Below are 8,241 nucleotides of genomic sequence, written 5' to 3' on the forward strand. Positions count from 1 at the left end.
GTGTACCGGCGGAGTTGCTGGATATGTTTAGGTTTTGGTATTCCAACCAAACCAACCTTGTAAGGTGGGCTGACTCCCTTTCGGAAGCGTACGTGCTGGAGTGCGGGGTGAGACAGGGGGGGTTGACGTCTCCCAAGCTCTTCAACATGTACGTGAATGACCTCATCGTGGAGCTGAGCAGCATGCGCGTCGGATGTCGCATAGACGGCGTTAGCATCAATAATATAAGCTACGCTGACGATATGGTGCTGCTGAGCCCGACGGTGGGTGGCCTAAGAGAAATGTTAAGGGTGTGTGAGACGTATGCTGCGGAGCATGGGCTCACATACAATGTCAAAAAAACAGAGTACATGATCTTTGAGGCCGCTGGTAAATGTCTCAATTCTGCACATAATGTTACCCTTAATGGCCTGAGCGTGAAACGTGTCACTAAATTTAAATATCTGGGACATATTATTACCAGTGTATTTTATGGACAATTTTATCGGTGAAAATACTTTAAATTTGGGGCTTGACCCATTTCTCGCATATTTACAAGGATTTAAGTTTTTAATTTTAAGTTTTCACCTCTTCCTTCAAAAACAAGTGATAGCGTGGGTAACTTAACATTAATAAGCAAATATTTTAAATCATGCGATAGCCAATAAAATTATCTACTAGTAGAAGTAGAAAACAGACACAAGTTTCATACATTTTAAGGGAGTAAGAATGGATTTAATTAGAAATAAACATGATTTTTTTCACATCTTTTTCAGTAATTTCCCAACACAAGAAAAACCAGGTCGTTAAGGTATGTTTTATTTGCATTGTATTATTAGTATTTGAGCTATTCTACAAAACGAATGTAAATTTATTAGTTTACGTCTATTAGTTTTGACGTAATTGTTGAACATAGATACCCATTCCCAGCTGTTTCCATAGTAATCGGAATAGGTTGTGTGATTCTTTCAGGCAGTGCATTTTCGCATGTCGCGTGCGCTATGGAAACCGCTGGGAAGGGGTATATTTGTTCAACAATTACGTCGAAACCAATAGACGTAGACTAATAAATTTACATTCGTTTTGTAGAATGGCTCAAATACTAATAATAAAATGCAAATAAAACATACCTTAACGACCTGGTTTTTCTTGTGTTGGGAAATAACTGAAAAAGGTGTGAAAAAAATTATGTTTATTTCTAATTAAATTTATTCTTACACCCTTAAAATGTATGAAACTTGTATCTGTTTTCTACTTCTACTAATAGATAATTTTATTGGCTATCGCATAATATACAATTTTTGCTTATTAATGTTAAACTACCCACGCTATCACTTGTTTTTGAAGGAAGAGGTGAAAACTTAAAATTAAAAACTTAAATCCTTGTAAATATGCGAGAAATGGGTCAAGCCCCAAATTTAAAGTATTTTCACCGATAAAATTGTCCATAGATTACGCCCTTAAAGTTTGATCACTACATGCCCGGACACACTGTATAAGTTTGTTTGCAACTCTTAGCTTAGGTATTTTTTCACATTTGTGAAAAATATGAGCAAAATTACACACCAAGCTAAATCATATGCTTTTGGAAAAACGGCTATTTTTACAATCGACGTGTGTATAGGTCGCGCAACGAAAATTGAGGCGAACACATACAATGGTGTTATATTTGAATACAGAAAGAACACACTAATTAATTAGTCAAAATACGCAAGACGTCAGCGCGATAGATGACCCACGCTGAACTGTCCCACCAAACTCATTGACAGAAGGGCGCCACCATCGTTCAACTATATGGTTTCCACCATGGCAAAAATCGGAACCAGCGATCCGGTATTGACGGTGGTGCCCCCCTGTCAATGTCACAGGTTGGACAGTTCAGTGTATTGGGTCTATACAGCTATAGTCAAACGATTCTAAAACGTCAAGTGGCATATATCGGAACTAATAAACCAGTATTGATAGTAGCGCCCTCCTGTAAATGTCATAATTAATTATGATTGTCCATCGTGGCAAAAATTGGAACTAATAATACAGTATTGATAGTAGCGCCCTCCTATCAATGTAATAATAGCTGGGACTGTTCAGTTTTGGACTGCAAAAGATTTGCTTGTTTTGATAGTCTCAACTCCTGTTGTGTGACCTATACTTTTACCTAAATAAAGGTAAAATTATTTTGACGCAACAATACTAAAGTTGATCTAATAAAATATACTGTAAATTAATACATAGTGTCCTTATTATAAATGGTGGTTTGTAACTGATGGCCTGCTGTCTCGTGCCTACGTAATATAGTGATACCGTCCACGTTTGTAAGCTTTTGTTCGGGTCTGTTTTCAATGGTAAAAAAAACAATATAATAAACATTGGAGTTTAAACATGACTAATACTAAAGGAAAAATAAAATATGTCATCATTTATTTCAATTTCCCTCTGTACTTTTGTTATTCTTTGCAGACATATAATATTATGTATACCTTTATTCGCAATATTTTAGAATGACAAGAGGATCTTCCTGTATTGAGATTAAAACCACCCAAAAATCGTTCATATAATATACTAGCTTTCCGCCCGCGGCTTCGCCCGCGTGGAATTTTATCTGTCACAGAAAAACTTTAAACGCGCGTCCCTGTTTCAAAACCCGGGATAAAAACTATCCTATGTTCTTTCCCGGGACTCAAACTATCTCTATGCCAAATTTCATCAAAATCGGTCGCGAGGTTTAAGCGGGAAAGCGTAACAGACAGACAGACAGACAGAGTTACTTTCGCATTTATAATATTATAGTTGGGATTGGACAGTTTTGAAATTGTCTACACTATTTATTGTAACCCTTTATTTCTTCCAAAACAGATCCGAACAAACGAGTATTGCCATAGTATAAAACAATTTTATTTCATTAACATTTATTCAAACCATTGAATATTTTCTTGTTATGTATTTCAGTGCCTTGTGAAATGTAAAGAGTATTTGCCTTATTTCTTATTTCTACATAATATTTACACAAGCAAATTAATTATTGCATTTTCTAATATATTTTGACCATAAAATATAGTGCCTATTAAAGATTAGAGTTAACACCAATTTATATGCCTTATTTTGAATTATTTTTCTCATTTTTTGTATAGTGCAATGGAGTATTGTGCAGGATTTTATACAATGTTATATTGTAGTATATTTTATGAACCTAAGACACAATATGACCAATGTTGTTGATTGAAAATAATATAAATAATATGCTTGATTTTATATTTTGAAAATTATGTTTTCAACATTTTATTATATTTTTTAATATTTAAAATGATTAGTGTCTGATTATGCAATGTCATTTATATTAAAATTTATGTAAATTGCTTTAGGTGATGACTACATGTAGAGGTGATTAAGAATTAAATTGCTTAGAAATAAGCTACTTTTTAAATAAAATAAGGAGTATGTAATCAATTTACTTGTCATCTTCGACTGACTTTTACTAGGCAATGTCTGAAATCTTGTGAATCCTTCGCACTATTTAGTAATCTTAAAAAAAGTAAGACATAACCTGACACATTTATAGCTACTGATATTGTAGATCTAGGTGTAAAATAGAATAGTAACCTCACATAATCTATATTCTGGCCGTTGTATTCGTCTGGTAGTCAGGACTCAGGAGTAATATTTGATGGTGGACTATTTTGCCCGCGTATTTTTGCAACAAAACAAAGCTTGAAACAATTGACGCGCAACATGCACCGCTCATGTTTGGCAACGTTGCACAAAAACGTAACACATTCGTAATAGACTGCATATTATTATGTATAAAATCTAGCAACCCTGCACGTTTTTGTCCATTGCTGAATATATTGAGAGTTAGAAGCTGTGCAAGATACATAGTAATAAATTGCAACCACTTGGGCTCTGTACACACCGAAGTAGACTTGTCTTCTAGCCTGTTATCTGGTAATGACAAAACTAGTAACTACTTACGTACATTCTTTCAGAAGTTTTAGTTGACTGGTCGGAGACTTCAGTGTGTAAATGCTTAACCGCACCGAGATTTTTTTTTATATTTATAAACTACTTTGTGTCACTCGATGCTGAATATGCTATCTGTAGATGAAAGTGCGCGAGCAAAATAATTGTCCGTCGTTTATACTACCCCTTCTTGTTATTTGGAAATGTACATAAAATGTTTGTGTCGATATTTTAGACGGTGTGAAAATGATTGTTATTATGTTTTAAGTTTCGTTTTGTGAGGTATTTTGGACGTGATAGATTTTAAAAAGGATTTATTTAAACTTCTATTATGTTCAAAAGAAACCAAATTAGGATCCAATAGCATGTGCCAACATGCTATTGGATCCTAATTTAATTAAAAATAGACTGCGTTTCAGAAAAGGTTATTTTTAGGTGATAATGGTGATCATAAACTGATGTATATCCTATTTAAAGTTTATTATGTCCAAAACTGTGTTGTTTAGATTGTGAGGGTTGGCTGTAAATGTCGTGTATGTGTTTGGGTAACTGAAAATTTTAAAATTACTTTATTGTACAAAAATGTGGAAATTTTGTTCGCTCTACGGTAAGTTAGGCTTAAGCGTATAGATGCCATCGTTCGTCTAATTTTTGGTATATTTTTCTCCGTTTAGTAATAAATAAAGTTTCTTTTATTGAGATTTTCTTTTTTATTTTAACCTACTCTGTCCTTTACTCATAAAGCGTTAGGAACTGATCTGCAATGTAACTGAAACGTTATTATGACATACTTACTTAAATATGAAACTTTCAGGAACCTAAACTTACATAATTTTTTTACACAGGAATTGCACTGCACATAAATTAGGTTAGTTTCAACGCCTCAATAAAAATATCATCCAGCAAGAGGCAATTAAGTTTATAATACTTTTAAAATATTTGCTCATACTTATACGTAGGTACCTCTATTAGAATTCAGACTGGAATTTACCGGTCTAGTCTAGTAAGAAAGAAATGGGCTACTTTTAATTCGTCATAACGAAGTGTCCTCGTGAGTCTCGTAACTCAAAGGATAACGTAACAATTGGTCGCCTCCCGCGCGAATACAAATGGAGGCTTCATGGCCGGCGCGTGCGCAGTACAGTCGACTACTGAAGTACTTCGTTCATTTCGCACTTATTTTAATGACATATGAACAAAATTGAATCTTTTTGGTTAGGCCCAGAACAGACGGTGAAACGCAACTGCTACGAAACTGCAACTTTGTGATGATTCTGACGAAGGAAACTGAAACTGAAAGTTTCAAAATGGTTGCGTCATGTGTGGTCTCTCAACGGACGCTATGGCAGAAACTTAGATACAACTCAAAAGTAACTTGCAGTTGCGTTTCACCGTCTGTTCTGGGCCTTATTGTTTTCGATATAGTAACAAAACAGCTAACTACGGCTGTTACTAAATTTTGTCGTATGTCAAGGGAAAGAAGACTAAAATGATTAGCAGTTCTTGCGACTGACTGTACGAAATGTGGTGAAAATTATACAATTACGTAAGGAGAATCGATTATTGTTTTTCCTTATGTTATTGCTGGCAATAAGTAACATGTATCAAACCTTTGGTGTCTTTACGAAAGCTTGGCACCAATGCATCTTGGCCTTTGTTAAAACCTGTACCTGTATAAGTAAAGTCATTAATTTTCCTTGTTTTAGTATTTAGCTTTATTTAATAAGATATACCTAAAACAGTTGTTGATTATCATAATAAGTAGATTGGTATAGTTTAGGAGATACCTACGCGATATGTATGAAACAGAAACAATAAGCAGGTAACTAACGAGGATTAGAAACCGCTATTCAAAGCACGCTGCCATTCTAGACATTCCAGCAATTCATATAGAACCATATTAATTACTTAACCCTGTTGTTAACCAATAGCCATAGAATCCATCTCTATCTACTTGAGGTGAATGAGTCATCCGTTCACCGACATGCGGAACCGCTCTCACTGACCTTGCTACACTGGGGTTTAGCCCTGCCCTTAGTCATCGAAGACTAAAGAAAAAAAGAGTTTAATCTGCCACTAAAAAGTACCAAGGTTCATGAGTTCCACGAAGTGTCCTCCTATCCATGTCACAATGTTCGTGCTATTGTTTTGTAGTTCTCGATATGACCGTAGGGGTGCTGTTGTAGTTTTCAAACTAAATCTTGTGATAGCGATTTGAATACGCAAACAATTCGAAGACGAAAGTATTTCGTGCTAAAGAGGTACTGATGCTATGTTATGTAGCTAGCTAGGGGATGGTAAGTAGAGTTAAAAAAAATTTTTTATTACAATTAATTATGTGGAAAATTGGTATAAATATTGACTCTACTTTCCCATTGGTATAGAATTGTTATAAACCAATCCAAAATTTTCCGGTTATCTGGTTTCAATATTAATAAGGTCTTACTTAATTACGGTGAACTGGCAAGCTCGTTGGAACATTTAAAATAACTAGTTTACCCATAATTAAATAGATAAGGAGTTACTTTTCCTTGACGGCCAGGTATTGGAGGCACCTACTTACTTCTCAATAGGACGTAGTTAGTAGACGTTCTTAAAGCTATTAATATAAGTTTTAGTAACCAGGTCACTTTAAAATGATGTAAATCGTCTCTAAATCTCGTAAAACGTACGTTAATTTGTTATCTACTTTACTCATGTGCGATTACACAAGCTGCTCAAGACTGCGGACTGGCCGGCTTATTAACGTAAAGCTCACCTTGCCCGGAGCAAAGACGAATTCTGCCGGGTACAACTTGCAGGAAGTACCTACCTAAAGCATCATAAGTAGGCTTATGTTAACATGGATCATGAACTAGTCTCTACGTCATTTGGTTTATCACAAACAAACTGCAAAACATCTCTCGGAAAGCTTTCCGGATAATTTATAGCATGTAGCGCAAAATCTATCAATCTAGGTAACTTAACTTTAATGAAATTCTACCTGGTTTTACTTCAAAATGTCCAATTCCTACAACTTCCTTTCGGAAGCTGATAAGATCACCAATGACACAATTTAATTGTAAGACAATACCCGTACAATTTAAGAAAACGTGTGTGACTAAGTAATAATTGTTTGGCTAACCTTGCTTGTCCCTTTACAGTTTGATAGTTCCGTATGCGAAAACTTTACATACCAATTTGTGGGCCTATTTAGCTCTCTATCAAACACTTTTATGTAAATAATTACTAGACAGGCTTTTCGGCACAGAAAAATAACAGATTTGTAATTTATCTGTAAGTACGTGTGGTTGGTTAGTGTCTCAATCAATGAATTAATAAGTTCCTATTTACCAGCCTATGTATAATTAGAACGTAGTTAATTCTTATCTACATAATAATAAGTATGAGCTTGTATGAAAGGAGTGCATTGGGTGGTTTCTAACGTTGATATCATTGTTATAATTTAATGTACCTATCGTAATTTAGTTTATCGGTGTCTTCGTCATCAAGTAAGTATTTACTCTCCTACAGAAGCCCAGTCCTCTCTAACTAACCTGAGCCTACAATCTCTAGTCCCTACATTGGCTAGATAGTTGGAGGCATTTTCAAATTATACTGACCTATTTCAATCTTAAGAATAAACTTTTGGAATAGAAATCTTTAATATTTATTAATTAACTAAAAGTTTAGTGTAAAATGTCCAGGGATATTTATTTATTTTATTTAATGAGATTTTGTTTTTTATATTGAGTAATTTGAGCAGTTGCAGTCTCACATTTTAGTCTACCTGGTCCTTAGCCTACGTACCTACTACAGACTGGTTACTCTTGACCCTGAAAGCATCTAGATCGTTCAATGGAATCCGAGCCGGTGCAGTCGTCTGTCGCCAGGCGTTTTGCTTTTGTTTACCGATGAATCTCCCATGAACAAAGAAATGCACTCGGGATCAAGTTTATTTTCAGAATATGTGATTCAAGACATTTCTGGATTGTGATGTAAAATACCTATGTTTAACAGTGGACGGGACTGAAATGATGATGATGACGATGTAAAATACAAAATTAGGTAGGATTCCTTAAAAATCACCGGCACATAACTTTCATTCATCAATGTATGTTATTTGCATAATTTCAGAATAGGTATACATGCAGTTTGAAGTTGGGTTTACAATATTTTCTTTTGTATAAGCAATTTAAATTCTATGCAAAGCTGGCACTAAATTTTAACATCTGCATAATATTTCTATCTCATCCATTCAATTTCATTATTTTATTGGAATTCCTGTGGTAGATTAAGTTTTCCTTTGAGGTCACCTAATTTACAACA

Source organism: Ostrinia furnacalis, unplaced genomic scaffold (genome assembly GCF_004193835.3).
Source record: "Ostrinia furnacalis isolate ACB-3 unplaced genomic scaffold, ASM419383v2 OfSCF0058, whole genome shotgun sequence".
Classification (NCBI taxonomy): Eukaryota; Metazoa; Arthropoda; class Insecta; order Lepidoptera; family Crambidae; genus Ostrinia; species Ostrinia furnacalis.